General features: G+C 38.8%; 1 long non-coding RNA gene across 1 annotated transcript; it reads left to right on the forward strand.

Annotated features, from left to right (window-relative positions):
- The first annotated feature begins 16,017 nt into the window (after nt 1-16,017).
- On the forward strand, nt 16,018-16,612 carry LOC146701094 (uncharacterized). Its single transcript, XR_014922345.1, has 2 exons — nt 16,018-16,346; nt 16,426-16,612. It is a non-coding gene; the product is annotated as an uncharacterized LOC146701094 (long non-coding RNA).
- Nucleotides 16,613-17,892: the final 1,280 nt, after the last annotated feature.

The raw sequence follows: 17,892 nt of genomic DNA on the forward strand, positions 1-17,892 counted from the left end.
CTAAATAAGTTATACAAATGCTTTCTGGTTTAAAATGATAACAGCAACGTTATGTTTTTATAATTCAGTGATTCAAAAGGGTGCAATCAAGGTAATGCACTATAGTGGTTTTTACAGTTGAACTCTGCGGTCTTCCTGATCACTCAAAGCATTTTGGATTACAAACCAACCCCTGACACAGTTTAAACCATTATCTGCTTCAGACGAATGGCCAGTTTAGGATGATTAATTATCCAAACGTGCGGGTTCTTGGACTGTGGGAGGAGACCGAATACTCAGAGTAGTTGGCTTCCTCCCATAGTCCATTGTGTAGAATCACAGGTACAGAGGGATTATGTAAACCACACAGATTGAAACCAGGAACTTTCTTACTATGAGGTGAGAGTCCACTCCTGAAAACCTTCTATGACTCTGTGGTGGCCTCTGCCATCTTTTACGGTGTGGTCTGCTGGGGCAGGAGGAGACTGAACAGTAGAGATTAGTCGGTCGCAAATGAAACACCTCTTAGAGCCGGCTCTTTTATGTGAACAACGGGTGTTTTTTTTGTTTGTTTTTTTTTCCCTCCCCCTTTGTGCAGTAGCACAGGAACAGAGGAGAAGGGAGAGAGAGACAGGGGCAACAACAAGAAACAACATTGACACTTTAGAAAGGTATAGCTAGGAAAATAAGCGACATCAACAAAAGCAGCAAAATCTGAAATCATTTCAATTTTATTGACAACACATAGGCAGAGTGTTGAGTCTGCAAGAAAAGGATATCATATAGAGCCGGCTCCACAAACAACCTGCACAGGCACCTGAGAACTGTCCACCCATCAGTGCAATGGGAAGATAAAACGCAGTCAGTTGAGTGTGATATTAATGAAGGTGCCAGTCTGTCTACTGCAAGTGTTGCTGCATCTACAGCATCTTGCAGTATACCACCACAACCACCTAAACCAACCCAACTCTATTAGACAGTTTTTGCAGAAGTTGAATTGTAAATAGTTGGTTTTTGTATTTTATAATTTATTTTTTACATTTTATTTGTAGTGAATAAAAGCATATTTATACAATAAACATGTATTTTTTTACATTAGTAATTCATTTTGTGCATAATTTTATATTGTTGTTGATAGTGCCAGATGATATGTTTGCATGATGGCAGCTGTCGATCTAGCGTTTCCCTTCTCTATTTAATGTGGAGAGCGGAGCAACGGCGTCTGGATGACGACAGCTTTCAGTGGTACCACCCTCTTTCCCTCGCCCAGTTTGAGGAGCTGCTGTCCTGCGTCGGTCCAAGCATCGCCCGCCTAGACACCAACTACAGGCGATCAATCCCACCTGCAGAGTGCCTGTCCATCTGCCTGCGGTTAATAAAAGTGTTTAATACCGTTGACCTTTGATACCTGTGCTAATATATGCTCATTTGATGTCCCAGTGACTTTCCCACAATGGCTCTTTTAAGAGCCACCCACAAACCTCTAAAGAATAAAATGAACTAACCTCTCTTTATTCTCTTAACCAATTGGTCTTCACTATGTTCATATAGTTGTACATTTTTTCATTAGTACAATGAAATAAATTGTGCATGTGTCAAGCTGTGTGCCAATATTTGCTGTGTAGTAGAACTGAGACATTAGTCATTACAAAAATTTATTTGAAATAATATTAAAATTCTCGGTAGCGAAAGCAGCTGGTGTTGTAAAGCTCCAGGAGGTTTGATGAGCCTTTCCTCCATATTGAATGAAGGGCTTTGGCTGGACCTGCCCCTTTAAACTAGGTCAGAGCATCACGTCACTAGGCTACTGATTGGCTGCTCTTCCATTGACTTTACACGTAAACCTGACACTCTGGTCGCGTCTATTGCGTTAGTGTGAACGCAGTGTGGCGTCATAGCTTAGTAAAGTCATCCCATATGGTAAAAAAATACATTTTTCCTGCCCAAAATATATTTCAAATATATGGTAAATATATTTTGTATTTGTAATGCTCCAAAAAAATATATTTTTGAAATTGAAAATATATTTCTTTCAAACCAAAATACATTTGAAAACATATTTTAGGGTGAAGAAAATACATTTCCAACCTTACAGTAGAATGTATATCAAAGTATCCTTTATTTAAAATATATTTAGTGCAATAATGATGATACTGATAACAATACTAAAAGTAACATGTTTTATGCACATCTGCAAAAAACAGTTGGATTCAAACAAAACAGAGTCAAAGGTCTATCACGAATTAGGTTGTTTATTCATTTGCTTACAGTATTTCACATTACACAATATCTCACTATAATGTAGCGTTCATTGACTTTGAAATTATCTGTCAGTGATACAGTAAACAAGATACAACAACTGCTATGTACACTTTAGTTTTTGACAATATATACAATTTAGTACTTACAGGAACACACTACACTTTTTTTGGAAATAGGCTCATTCTCCATCTCCCTCAGAGTTAAAAATGCAGCGTCTTCTTTCTAGATCCGTACGTTAATAGGGCTCTGGAGCGTGATCTTACGGGATGGGGCGTAGCCAGGATTTTTGGTCGAGGCGCCATATTAGCAGGCCAAACAAATGCTTGCTGTGTGGTCGGTTGTAATGTTAGATTGCACTACCGACAGAGGAATAAGCTTGAAAACAGGCTCTCTTTTCATTGTTTCCTCACCTGGAAGCATCATGAGGGAGCTTATGTGTTGGATGTTGCCAAAAGAAGGCGTCTAGCCTGGATAGCAGCTGCGAGACGAGCTGATATTCGCTGATATTCAGTTCTCTACCAGCCACAGATATCTGTTGGTGTGCTTCAGTATTTTCATTCAGGTAAGTTCTAAATAAGTTCATATTATTCTTTATAGCCTGTTAATTTTATTTTCAATGCGCTCTGAGATCATAGCACAAACTTAGAACAAACATGCAGAACTACCTTCTATTTATAGAGTTGCTAATTATTTGGCATTATTGCAGCAAACCAGCCTATGAAATGAATGAAACAAATCCTGACTGGGTTCCAACACTAGCGACATCCCTGCTTCAAACTACATGCTACATACCACCATGCCAATCAGATTACTTCTTCCATGTGTGGGTAAAAAGGTGACCTTCCTGGATAAGATGGCAAAGGTTTGCTGCGTTTTGGTGAACATGTGCCCCAGTGTGGTAGTAAAACCAGGGAAAATGCTCTTGTTAAATACTCTTAAGTCTTGTGCTGTTTATGTAGTGATAAGTTTTCAAAAGAGACCGTAAATTACAGAATGCTAGTAGTGGGTGATATTATATAAATGCTGTCATGATTTTATGTGAACATTTTGTCATTTGTAAACTATACATAACATTGATTCTACATTGTAGAACATCACATCAGTTACAAAGTGCTTTTAATTAAAAATAGGCAAACATTTCTTTGTTTCTTTATTCAACTACATATTCAGTACAAGTACATATTCAGTAAATGCAAAGTATTTACATGGCCCCCTAAATTAAAACATTATGGGTTATTCAGAACAGAACTATGCTTGGAAAAATATTGTCCCATCAGTTGATCCAACTCCTCCACAGTAGCAGGTGGAACTTTTCTTTTTTGAGGATGGCTTCTTTTACCTGTCACAACGAATGGTCTGTTTATGTTTTGATCAAGAACCTTTTTCTGGGCAGCTGAAGAGAAGTCTATCTTATGGCCAACCTCTGGCTGTATCTTGGTCATATTACCAGGCAAAACCCAGTATGCAGGTTCATCTGTAACAGTCCTTGTGCCACAGATCCTCACTGTTGCTTCTACATTAAACAGAAGAGCAGTGACATGGCTGCAAGTCTCCACGACTCCAGCTATACAGCTGCAGTGGGTGGCTTCAACCTTCCCTGTGATGCTCAAAATGACCTGTGGCTGCAATGCTGCAATTCAGTCTTTAAGAGTGCAGGACCTAAAACACACACAGACAAAGTTCATTTAAAGACAAGAACTTTAATAAGCCAAGGCCGACCCAAATGTGTTTTATTTACTTTCAAATCCATTTATCATAAATGTAACAAATAAAGTGTTTTTATGTATCCATCTATAGAACGCTGCATGTTATATTCTAAATCTGCATGTTTCTTTTTAGAAACCTATCAGCAAAAAATGAACCTAAAGTATGTAATGCAAGGATGTAATCACTTTCAAGAGGGAGAAAACATAAAGTTCGACTTTAAGTGACAATTATGATATGACAAGGAGATTCTGCAGGTCATTAATCAAGGTATAAAACTAAAACAGAATGTATTTTTAGTGACACAGGACACAAACAAGGAAGCAAGATGTGTAATTAGGATTATTTATAATAAATATGAATTAATTTGGGCAATTTCTTTAACCATAAAGAATAACTAAATCCTTCAGGACAATGTCACATCAATGCACTGAACTCACTATGTTATCCCTCTAACAGAGCCTCTACATGTTCTCACTGTAATTTCCCCCTCACGAATGAATTTTTGCTAGCACTAATTTGAATGTTGGGGGGAATCAAACGCATTTTACTCGCAGTACTCAAGCTGACTTACCTTTGCTTGAATGACGGCGTAATCACAACGTGGAGGCTTAAAAATAGCCAAATCTTGTACCCAGTCCTTGGAGAATTGGATGTGCGCCTCCAGAGATTTATAATTGCGAAATTGGTGCGCCGTGTATGCTCTGACTCCACAGACAAGGTACGAGAGTAGATCATGCTAAGTCAATAGCGGTTTGGTCTTCAGGGTTTCTACTCCACGGCTATATTTCATACGGGTCCACATTTCAACAATCAAGTACCGTCTCTTTGCATCTGGACACAATCTGTCTCTATACCGTCATTTTCTTTTGAGCTACATTTCAGAATGGTTCGTAGCAATCTTGTTTTGATTCGTGGCCTGCCAAGATGGTGCTGCGCTCCCACAATGCATTGCGACATTACGTCAACTCCAAAGCCCTTTGCGTGAAAGAGTGTATGCGCATGCGCATTGCCATGGTGGTTTAAAAAATAAAGATATAATGATAAGTAATTAATAAAAATTTAATATTTAAACATTCCCACAAATGTGCAATGAACGTGCAAAAACTGTTGTTGTTGCTGTTTCTTTCTTTCTTTCTTTCTTTTTTTTTTTTTTTGAAAAATAACGACGTCTCTGAGGCGCGAAATCCGACAGCGAGAGGAACGGCCGGATACAGGAGACGGGAAGAAACAAGCCGATTATGTTCGCGTTAATTAAGTGGTTGGAAGATGTAAAATTCTCAATTCTGCCAACTGAACATATACGAGATTTTAATGAGGATGAATAATTAGCCGGCATGGAGGAAACGGACCTTTATTTCGTGGAGTGGCGACAAGAAGCCTCCATCATCAAGCTAGCAGGTGCCTTTTCCCATATAATATTACTTTATTCTCGTGTATTTGGAACGGAAGCGTAGAGCTGCCACCCAGGCAAAAGAGAAATATAAGTATATCGTAACGTGAAAAGTTTATCGTTCTAACAATATACTATCATGTTTATACAATATACTTTTCATGTTTGAACAACATGTTTGAATAACATTGTACGAAAAATGTACATAATTATCACGTCCGTACAATATTGTGCGAACGTGACAATTATGTATATTATAATAACGTGATATTATATTATACAAACATGAAAAGGATAATGTTAGAACAATAAACATTTCACGTTATAACGTGATATAGCTCTATTTTTCTTTTGCCTGGGTGGCAGCTCCACGCTTCCATAATTTGGTAATCAAAATATGTAACTTAATTAATTATATTGTGACGTACTTTTGCCTTTTCTTATTATTCTGCCTTCTCAGAAAGGGAAAAAATACAAATAAAACTGTTTACACTTGTTATATACAATAACTATCAAAACCTATTCACATTTAATTTGGCTTTCACAGAAATCCCACCTCTCCTTCTGGCTACAGAGTACTTACCAAGGTTAGAAACAAAGCACAGTTATGCTTTATTAATGTTCGCTAATTACAATGTTCCACATTTCCTTGCTTTTTTAATCATTTTTAGGCTTTTTAGAGTTTTTTTTTTTTTTTTTTTTAGCAGTAATGTTTCTGCCTATTTATTTCAGCCCATGAAATCGAATGCAGATCTTCCTGATGTGAGATTTACATAAATGTAAGTAATTTTGTTTGTCATTGTCATTAATGTTGTTGCTGTTGTTGTTTTTGTGCAGTTTGCTAAAGTAAGTATTTGTTGTTGTAGTTTTTTATGCAGTGTCTGTGTCACATGCTAATCATAATTATTGAAATAACTTTTCTAACAGATTTTCCAAAACACTAGTTATGTTTGTTGTCATTCAGACCAATACTACTGCTTACACATTGCTTAGTGGTCATGCATGTTTGACAAGCTCATTATGATACCAAAACAGTAGGCCTATCACAATAATCGATATATCGACTTAACACAATACATGTACATGACCTCAATAATTGTTGATGATGTACTTTATCTGCCATTATATTTACAAAAATAAAATATAATGATAACAAAACAATAACATTAAATAACATTGTTTTCTATTTGTTAGAAAATTTCCTATTTATTCAAGTTTTTAAGGTATCTAATATTTTGATTCCTAATTTCCATGATCTAAATACTTTAAGAATTAGATGTTGGTTTGTTAATTGAAAGTGTGTAGATCTTGCATTATTATGGTGTTATATTATGATTATACATTCAAAGACATAAAATGGTCTTAAAATGACAATGACATAACTTGTCACAATTGTTTATGGGGCAATATACCGACCAACAAAAAGTCGTTATCGTAACAGGCCTTCAAAACAGACAGTTTTATGATTGATAAATTCAAAAAATAAATACATTTAATTTCTCTGAGATTTTCTAATATTCAGTTACAGTTCACAACACAGCTACCTGTACATGCAGTATTATACTGTAAATATAAATCTCTGCATTTAGCATCCCACTAGAAGAGTCACAGTTACTGCCTCTTTTTTTTTTTTTTTACAAATACCTGTACTATTACTAACACATTTACTGTTTTACTTTTAGCCTGTGGATACAAATGCAGATTTCGTTAATGTAAGTTGTGCATTTTAATTACATCATGTTATTTTTATTATTATTTATTTATTTATTTTATTTTACATTCAAATATTTCAAGCTTCTTGGTTAAAGAAGCTTGATTGCTAGTAGGTAAAGAATAGTTCACCTATAATTGATATTCCCAATTAATTTCTCACCTCTGATTGAATGCCTTTGTTTGTTTGCCTATTTTGACTATAACAAAACATTTTTGCACGATATATATCGTGAATTTATATGCATAGATACAGTCGTAGTGCTTGACACATGCACACAGCAGTAGATGTACTAAAAAGGAAATAATTACAATCATGATGTTGATTGCTGATGTCAGTATATATATGTTAGAGGAATGTTTTGTTTTTCACCCAAAATGAACTATATTGCTTCAGAAGAGATTTATTACCCTACCGGACTCTTATATATTATTCTGTTTTTTGTTTGTTTTTGTTATTTTCAGGTTCAATGGTGCGTGTTCTTCTAATGGCCGCCTTCCCACTGGAGGTTTTGATCCACAGCAATTTAAAAGGTGAACAGCTTTGAAAGTCAGTTCAAATGGTTAGCTAATAGTACTTTAAAAAGCCTACTTCTCTGTCACCAGTTGCTTTACCAAAAAGTACCCATAAAAGTATCTCTCAATAGCATATAATTGTAGTTCAAATGTTTAGTTGTACAAATATCAAATTTTTGGAAATCTAAAACTAGTCAAACACTCAAATGTTCATGCTTTTTATAGGAGGACAGAACAAAACGGACATCGGCGCAGAGTGAAGAACTGCCCTTGATAAGGACACTATGACAGCCATATATAGTAAGTGAAGACTTTCTGTGTATCTAAAATTGCATACAGCACAAGTAACTTACTTTGCAACCATTAAAATAGGTTGTAAAGTAAGTTACCAATACAAATAGGTGATGATGCATCGTAGTGGTTGGTCTCAGACAAAGGTGGTCAACAGATTTATGAATGCTGGAGGGTAAGGAGAGACGACCAAAAGGGGTGTTGGCATTACTGTAATGTGAACTGGATAGACTTCCCATCTAGGAAAAAAAGAGGTAAAATTATGCGTAAAATATATCTGTATTAATATCTGTATCTATATAAACAGAAATATCTGTTTGCTAAATGAAGCCAGCTAACATAAATCATATTTTTATTTTAACTCTGATAAAAGTAATAGAACTGTGACTTTTGTTTGTTACAGTGGCGGTAAGGAAGAGGTTTCCCAGCGTGTCCAGAAGGGCTTTGAGGATTGCAGTGAAAGCTGGGGGAACTGAGACTGCTGGAAAAGGAAAAGAAATTACATTTTAAGTATGTTGACTTATGTTCATACAATCACACACACATATACATACACACACACACACACACACACACACACATACATATATATATATATATATATATATATATATATACACACATTATGTATATGTGTGTGTGTGTCTTTCTTTTAGAATGTTTAAGTATGTAATGAGAATAAACTTATAAAATGAATATTCCTTGCTTGATTGATATGCTATATGTATGTTTTAAACATCAAATAAAGATTTCTTTCAGCTGTTACATGTTTTCTTAGAAATATATGAAGGGTTAAATTTATATTTTTTTTTTGAATGATTTTAAATAAGTTTAAATTGTATTTTGAAATATATTTTATTAATATATTTCAAAATATACAAAAAATGGCCAAAAAATATATGTGTTAAAATACATTTCAAAATATATAAATATATTTTAAAATGTATTTTAGGACATATATTATTTGGCCATTTTTTGTATATTTTGAAATATATTTCAAAATGTATTTTAAAATATTTTTTTTACCGTATGGGATACTAAAACATTTGACAGATTTTTGAGCACCGTGTACCACATAAAATCAGTTCAAGGTCAATAAGCACAAGCAGAATTCATACATAAGCCACACTTTTGAGGTAATGAAAGGATTTAAGTCTTATAGTCCGAAAAATATGGTACTGAAAAAGTTCTTGTGCTTAAAGTGCTTCACTGAGCTGAAATTAAACTTAAGGTATCTCAAGATATATAAAATAACAAGAAAGTCAAAATTTAAAGTGCCTCAAAGGCTTTGAGCTGAACATCTCAATATCTGAGCATCGTACCTTGGGCATGGGCATCTGAGAGGTTCCACCCTTGACTATCTCTAATTGGTTTAGACCACGATATGGGCATAGTGTGTGTCTGCTGTTGACCACACAGAGACTTTCAGAGTTGCTTCCATTTTTTTTTTTTTTTTTTTTTTTTAACTTGAGCGGCTGGTTGTTAGTGATGTGTTGGTCACGAACGAAATGGCTCTTATAGCCGGATCTTTGACATGAATGACGGGAGCCGGCTCCTTATCGCGAGGCTCTGTTTTTTTGTTGTTGTTTTTCCCCCCTTCCCTTTTCTCGCACTTTTTTCTGCTTCACTCCGCTTGCGAGCCTTGTGCTTTGCGCTGGGCAGAGGGGGGAGGGGCGGTAGTTACACTTAGTAGCACAGGAACAGAGCGAGAGGGAGAGAAAGAGAGCCAGGGACAACAACGTCACATTAGAAAGTTGCGTAAGATAAAGGATTCAGAAAGTTTATTCATGCAGGCCCATATGACAGAGAATGTGCATCTTCTTTTTGTTTTCATATTTTAATTTATATTTAATTGTGTTGTGGTTTGCAGTGTTTTACTTTAAATTTGTTTAAAAGGAAAAAGCTGAAAATCACACACACACACACACACACACACACACACACACACACACACACACACACACACACACACACACACACACACGCCAAGTAACCATTCATTTTACAGTGGTCTAAAGAGCTTGGAAAGAAAAGCATCTGGACTTCTTTAAGTTGTTTGAAGACATTTCACCTCTCATCCAAAGGGCTTCTTCAGTTCTAGGGTCAAATGGTGGAGAATCCCAGATTTAAGCCATGTGGGAGTATCCCCCGGAGAGAGAGACAATGGACTCCCTGATGATCCTCTACATAATCACACGAGGCAAGATGTGAAAACAGGTGTAGGTCACAATCAGCCAAGGTTTTGGGTGAGTTCACTGTGAAACCTAGCCCACCTATCCCATGGAGCCACCTCCACAGTATTCTAATTTTTTGAAATCCTGTTTTGGTGGGTTTCATGAGCTGGAAGCCCAAATTTTGTACAAATAAGAAACCAAGTACTTGAAATCATTTAAGTTGTGGGCCCTGAATCTATAATCTACAGAAGTTTATTTATTTCCACAATTCCATTCAGAACATTAAACCTTTCCATGGCATTCTAATTTTTTTGGAAAGGGTCTGTATATTGCTGTTGTGAATTTAATAGGTCCTTAGTGTCTCTAAATAAATAAGGACTGTATGCAAAGATTCTACATATTTAAGTATTCTCATTGAGATATTTTTCTTCTTTACTAAACACAAAAACTGACAAAATCTTTTTCCACTTTCCAGGAATGAAATATTATCTATAAATGCCAAAATCTTTCTTTCAAGCTTTTTTATTTGTTTTTATTTCTGGTTTAACAAAAGAAAAAAAAAAAGGAAAAAAAATTCACAGCATGTACCCAAGCGTCCTCTTTTTTCCAAGTCACACCCAAGTGCACTGACAGCTAACATGGAGACACGAAGAGACAGTTAAGTTGGATCAAATTAGTGAGCCAGTAAGCAGATGTGTGGTTGACTACCCTCTCAGCAATGGGTAGAGGTAGTCGCTGACACTTTGGTCTCCCAATTAGGTGTATTTAGAAGAGTAAACATGCAACTGGAGAGATAATGAGCCCACCACGGTTCTCTTTTCTGACCCGTCTCACTCTCCAAAAAGGAGAATGAATCAGTCTAATTTGGCAGTTAAATAAATATGAACTGCTGAAGTGTGACAGTACAGCCCGTGTGAACAGGCCAGGTCCTGTTATTGTTGTTTGGATGATTTTTCCCCTACGTTGTCTGCTTAATGTTGCATTCAAATAATTGTGTGGAATGTTTGACAGCAATAACAATGACTAACACGCATTTGAACTTGCTTAAATCCACATGAAGTCGAGCATTTTTCTGAAAGATTTGGTTGCTCACCAGCTATTGTCCACATGAATAGCTGAAGACTTAAAACTGCTTTATCGAGCATTGAAATGTCTGTTGAAACAGTGCTGTTGACTTTAACAATGTTTCTTTGTTCAAACAAAGTGCTGACCTTAAAATGTATTTAAAAAACATTCATTATATTCCTATGAAAGAACCATTTTTATAACATGCAAACTGCACTTAAGGCAAAATACACTGAAACAATGAACATGTTGGATTTAACGAATTCAATAGTAGACTTTGTTTCCAGACAGTTGCTTTGGCTGTAACTCAAACAGCTGAGTTACATTCACACAACTTATTCATATTCAATAAACCTGAGCATTGTGTTGATAAAATGTGACTGAAACATTAATGAAATAATTTGAGCGCTTGGAATATTTTAACCTTTCACAATTTTTTGACTTTATTCCAACACTATTCAAAAATGTCTACCCCAATAATACTTTGTCACTTAAATACTACATGCTATCTTCATACGACATGTTGGTATTATATTCTAGTACTAAATAAATAATTATCCAATAGAGGCCTTATAACAGATTATATTAGCCGTGTCCAAATTCATAGGTTGCATCCTCCTGAGGACCCGGCCTTTGCGGTCTACGTGAGCCGGGTCCTCCGAAGTACGCCGGAAGTGCGAGGCTGTGAAATTGGACGATCTAGCATTCAAATTTGCGTCACCAGCTTTCTCGGTGGAGTTTAATAAACTCTGCCATCTGCTCCTTGCTATCTAAAATATAACAGGACTCTGGAGTAAACTCTCGACCATCTCACACTTCTGTTTAATAAGTTTTCTGTTTGATGTTTATTCAGCTGTTTGAAAACTTTAATCTCAGCCAAACCGATTTACTCACGAACAAATAAAATGTTACTTATTGGCTTTTCAGTGTTTTAAGTTATCTAAGTGACTTATATATCATGCTTAACCTGAGTAGCGAAAGACCGCGGGGGGGGTTTGAAAACAATGTGCTGGGAGTTTGCTGTTCTCACCGGCTCTAGTGACCTTTGACCTCCTGGTCAGCTATCGAGTTGGTGGGTAACAGACGCCTCCGAAAACATATGAACACTTTTGCAAATATTGTGATGTCTTGATAAACCGAGCAGATATTTGAAGTTTACACAGCTACATTCTTACCTGAAAATATGTTAAAGGTTAGTTTTAATATTAATCTTTCTGGGTCACAAAAGAAAGCAGCTGCTGCCATTGTTGGAAACTGGAATTGGCCGAGCTATAAATTCTGGGATAGGTTGGGCCACGAAGGATACACCCGACCCATCCTTCAAATCTGAGGAAAAGAATTACGCATTTGTCGGCTGCATTTGGAGGAGTCTACGAATTTGGACAGCCTTCGTCGCGTCGCTGTGACGTAATCGGCCTACAAATGCAGCCTCAGGAGGAGACGGCCTATGAATTTGGACACCCCTGTCAGGGTTTCTGGGTCGTTGACCCAGTATTTTCAGTTCATGTTCACTGTTTATCCTCTGTACGTTCCACTTCCTGTTTTGTGTTACGTTACTCTGTGTGCATTATGTTCTAGTTCTTATTCCATGCATCGTTAGTTCAATTGTGTTCAGCTGCTCACTCTCCTGTCACCTATCAGTCATTGTTCAGCCAGTGTATTTAACTCCTCAGTTCTCTCCTGGTCGGCGTCGCGTCATTAATGTTGTCACTGCTGTCTATGCCCCATGTTCAGATCAGTCAGCCGTTCATTCAGTTATTCAGTCAGTCAGCCATCTCCTGTTTTCGTCATTCGTCCCTCACAATAAACACCCTGCATCTTCACCGTGAGTCCTGCGTTTGAGTCCTTTTCTCCACATCCACTCAGCAACCCCTGACAACCCCCTTTGTTTTCTTCTAAGATGGTTGCCAGTATCCATGAACAGTAACATTTCAAAACAAAATCTCTAATTTCACTGTAGTGAAAGTAGGTAAAAAATTTAACTGATACCACTGCTCTGCTGAAATCTAAATCAGCAGTCAAGTAATGTCAGTTTTTCAGTGTTTTGTCGAATCAATCAGAGCATAAAAATTTGAGCTTTTCTTTTGAAAAATGTTACAGACAACCAGACAACATTCTGCTTAAGGCCTCTGATGTCAAGATTCATTTAAATAACAATTATAAACGAAACAATTTGATGTAATGTTAGTTACCAATAACATTCTATCAGCAAACACCTTCCTATTAACAGTACCCATTTAACTCAAATTACTAAAAAACAAAACAAAACAAAAAAAAAGACCACTTGCATGTCAAAACCTTCATTCAAGAGAAAAAAAAAACAGATACACAGTGACTGTCAAAGATTCCAGCACTGATCATATTGTGATAACTCAACATTCTATACTCCAACTGAATTAAACTGAAGCTGTCAGTTGTAGTTCCAGTTTCATGTGTGAAAGAAAATACAAACAAAAATTGAGAAATGCTGACATTCAGACAACTGGAACAGAGAGCAAAAGGGAAAAAAGAAGAAAAAAAAAGGGCCCTGCCCTCATGACAGTTACAGAGAGTATACAACAATGAACGCTGTGATTTGTTCCTGGAAGCCTCCAAAATGCAGGAGAACAAGTGTAAGATTTAAATGTCCTCTCACCTGGAGCTATCCACCTCACGTGCATAACAACAGTGAGCTTTCCTTACAGGAGCAGCTTTGTCTTTCAGTTTTGGGCTTCATTGGTGACGTATTTAGGGAAACAGGTGGGTCAGGGACAAGCACGCCCTATCTTGGCCAAAATCCAGGCCATACTGGACTTTCCTGCCCCTTGTACTAGGCGTGAGTACCACAGTTTTCTCGGCATGGTGGGCTACTACTGGGGTTTCTGTCGAAATTTCGCGGAAGTGTTCGCACCCCTTACTAGCGTGTTGAAACCTTTTCTGTGGTCCTCTGCGTGTCAGAGTGCGTTCCTGGCTGTTAAAACTCTCCTGTGCAGTGTGCCAGTACTGGCTGCCCCTGATTTTGCGCGCCCTTTTAAATTAGAGGTAGATGCCAGTGCAAGCGGAGCAGGTGCCGTATTGCTACAGGAAGATCAACATGGTGTGAATCACCCAATCGGCTATTTCTCAAAGAAATTCAATGTCCATCAGTGAAGGTACAGCACAAGTGAAAAAGAGACCCTTTCTCTGTTGTTTGCATTGCAGCATTTTGAGGTGTACATCGGTTCCAGTCCCTCACCTGTGATCGTTTATACCGACCACAATCCCCTAGTGTCCCTAATGCGAATGCAGAACTTGAATCAAAGGCTGATGAGATGGTCTCTCCTTGTGCAAGATTTCAACTTGGAAATATGCCATGAAAAGGGTACAGAGAATGTGTTAGCGGATGCCCTATCATGAAACTGTCAAAACATCTACAAAGGAGATGTTTTGATTTTGGGAAGGGGGGTGTTACGGCTGTGGCCATAAAGACTCTGTGTGGGCTGCTTTGTTTCTGTCTCTTTACTGTGTTTAAGACTCTTCGCAGGTCCCTCCCCTAATGAAGAGTAGCGAGCTGCTGATTGGACCTTGGAACACATGAATGTGTTCAAAAAGCCGCTCTGACAGCTGCCGAGAGAGAGAGAGAGAGAGACACGCGAGCGAGCAGTTTGACAGCAGACGGCCCTGGTTTCCAACTTAGACTTTTCTGTGTATCTGTGCGAGCGTGCTATGTGAGAGCTGCAAGTGGTGTATCAGATTAGTGCTTAGGCACACATAGGCTGTAGCGGAAGGGGTGAGCCGCCTTTTTCTTTTGAACAGTTTTCTCCTGTTTTCGGAGCCAGGGAGCGAGGGTTAGTATTGTCATTTGTTTGTTTTGTTTCTTTCTTAGGGTTTAGTTAGTTTCCTGGCGGGACTTAGCTCCAGGGTGAACCCAGGCCAAAATAATAAACAAAACCAACTATGCTTCCTGACCTTCAATAAAATCTCCTTTGTTTTACTCATAACTGGTTTTGGATGTTTGGCTTGGGAACCAGGGCGGGTACTTGTCTCTCTCTCCTCCAACCTTATGTGCGTCTTTACACGCCTAGACTAGGGGCGTAACAGTATTAATAAGGTGGCCTGTGTGCGTATGCATGTGCTGGATGATAAAAAAAAAATTATAATTACGTTACAAAAACTTTAAGAGAAAATACAACGTCCTGTTCTCACCACAACAACTTGAACACACAATCCATCACTGACTCAAGGTGAAATACGGAATAGAGTTTGTCTCTAAATCTGCAGCTAACTTAATGCTGCCGATGACATTAAATCTCACGAACACCACGGTGCAGTTAACACATAATGTAACTGAACAGTCAGTTGGCAAACCAATTCACACAGAAGTCCAAAATAGGTTAGGATCACCTCAGAGTTAATTTAAATGTGACATTACGGCTCCCGCTCCAAAATCAAATTCAAACTAAAAAGCGCCAATTCTTTGACAACAGATAAAACAACGTGAGCAAATAAGCTAACGGCACTTATTTAGCGTTAACGTTACATGGTGACACTCCTGGCATTAAACTAAATTTGGCTGAGATTTGGAAAACATTCACTTAGAAAATCAAGATATACCGAAAAAAAAGCAGTGGCAGCGGCTCGACTTGACTGAGATGGCTGCCTTCCTCAACCCACGATCCAAAATGTGGAACACAAAATCACCTGTGGTATAGCGAGACTTAACATTGCTAAATTATTGACTTGCTTTCACTCAAACATGATAAACAAATTAATATACCCTCTCTGCATGTCATTGAGTTTCTGCACTATACAGTTACACTTAACTTTAAAACATGAGAAAATTGTGTTAGGAAAGACGCAAGATGCTGACAAAAATCCAAAAGATGGCCAGTCTCCTTTTTTCATCAGGTGTACATCAGTAATACTGACATTTTGAGGTGGATGCTGGACACACTAATTGTCATGGTCTGGTTGGGCACCTGCAGGTCTCAGACAGCGGCTCCTCCTCCTTTAGGCGGAGTCCGGTTGCCCCTCCCTGGCTGACCACCTGTGAGCAATCGTGCCAGCGGTATATCAGACCTGCGCTCTCAACCACTCATCGCCTGAGTATCTGCTATTCCCATCGATAGCACCCGGAGTGGAGATCTTGTTCCCCTCGCTCCCGTCCTCCTGGACCTGGGCCGCCAGCTGCTTACACAACGTGGCCTGCCGGCCCACCGCTCACCTGCCTGCCTCCCCACGCCTCGACCGCTTCCGGGTTTTCCGCTCCACCTGTCCCCTCCATCTGAAACCAAGTAAGGCAATTCAATTCAACTGCGGAGGATTATTGGTTGTCTGCTGGATCCCTCTGATCGTGATCTCCTCTTGTTCCAGTGCCCCCGGCCCCTACCTAGTCCTGTTTCTACCTCCCCGCTGTCCCCGCTGTTCAGCCGTCTCCTAGAGGTGTCTAGGTCGCCCTCATTATCACCGACGAATCCTACGCGCCACTAGTGTGGTGGCGTCGCTTTGTGTTTCACCTTTGTTTACCTGTGGGCGGAAATAAATCATTTGTTTTCTGTCACCTCGCTTCCGGGTTGGTTTCTGCGCCTGTGTCCATCCCTGTTCCCTCGTGCCGTTGAGCCGTGACACTAATTGTACAACATGGTCAATATACAGCCTTTATCAGTGTTGGGGAGTAATGGAATACATGAACCACTGTTACGTATTTCGAGGGCCGGTGTCCTGTGGGTTTTAGATCTCACCTTGGGTCAACACACCTGAATCACATGATTAGTTTGTTACCAGGCCTCTGGAGAAGTTCAGGACATGTTGAGGACCTAATTTAGCCATTTAAATCAGCTGTGTTGGTTCAAGGACACATCTAAAACCTGCAGGGACACCGGCCCTCGAGGCCTGGTGTTGCCCACCCCTGTGTTAGGCTATGCCCTCTATTTTTGGCAATTCCACACCGATGAAAACCCAAACAAAAGACACATACTGTCAGGGTTCCTGGGTCGGTGACCCAGTGTTTTCAGTTTTGTTCATGTTCAGTTTATTTTGCCACTTCAATGTTCTCACTTCCTGCTTTTCCTGTGTCAGCTTGTCTCGTGTCATTAGCCAGATTATGTTCAGCTGTGTACTCACCGGTCTCTCATCATCATCAGTCTATGTATTTAAGCCCTCTCTTCCCTTCAGCCCTTGTCGTGTCATTGATGTTCGTGTGATGTTATGTTGTCCTTTCCGTGTGTTCCCTCAGTTCAGTCAGCCATTCAGTTGTCCAGCCAGTCAGTGTCCGTTCACCCTCTATTCATCCACTCCTTATAATAAACCTTCACCTACCTGCGAGTCCTGCCTTTGGGTTCCTTCTTCCTTGCCTCCACGCAACGCCTGACACATACAGAAGCTGTAATGTCTGTCTCAATCCCGCGGCTCATGTCACCCCTACTTGTGACCCGTATAATGACGTGAAAAAATATTTAAAAGAAATTATTCACAAAAAAGATTTAATATGAAGGCAATAGGCAGAGTGTTACAGGCTTCGCCCTAAAGAATGTAACCTCATGGGCAGTGTAGTCCGTGCTGCAGGGAGAATGGACTGTCTTACTCGTTATGTGTCTGTGAGCGAGGGAGGGAGAAAAAGGAAACCTACGAGTTGTCACCGAGCAGAAACGGGAGCTGGAAGCATGTAAATATAATAATAACCACTGCAACCAAAAAGAGAGCCTGACGAGCCCAGCTGTAAGTAAGCTATTAAGACTCGACTATACGCTGTGTTTGTGTTTTTCTCCGAAACAATAAGTTCTGTTGGAGCAGCCTTTCAACATTTCTCTGTCTCTCGCTAGCAAAATTGACCCAGACAAC

This window comes from Copadichromis virginalis, linkage group LG9, assembly GCF_057382275.1.
Source record: "Copadichromis virginalis isolate Kocher_CV1m ecotype Utaka linkage group LG9, C_Virginalis_male_GT1.1, whole genome shotgun sequence".
Taxonomy (NCBI): domain Eukaryota; kingdom Metazoa; phylum Chordata; class Actinopteri; order Cichliformes; family Cichlidae; genus Copadichromis; species Copadichromis virginalis.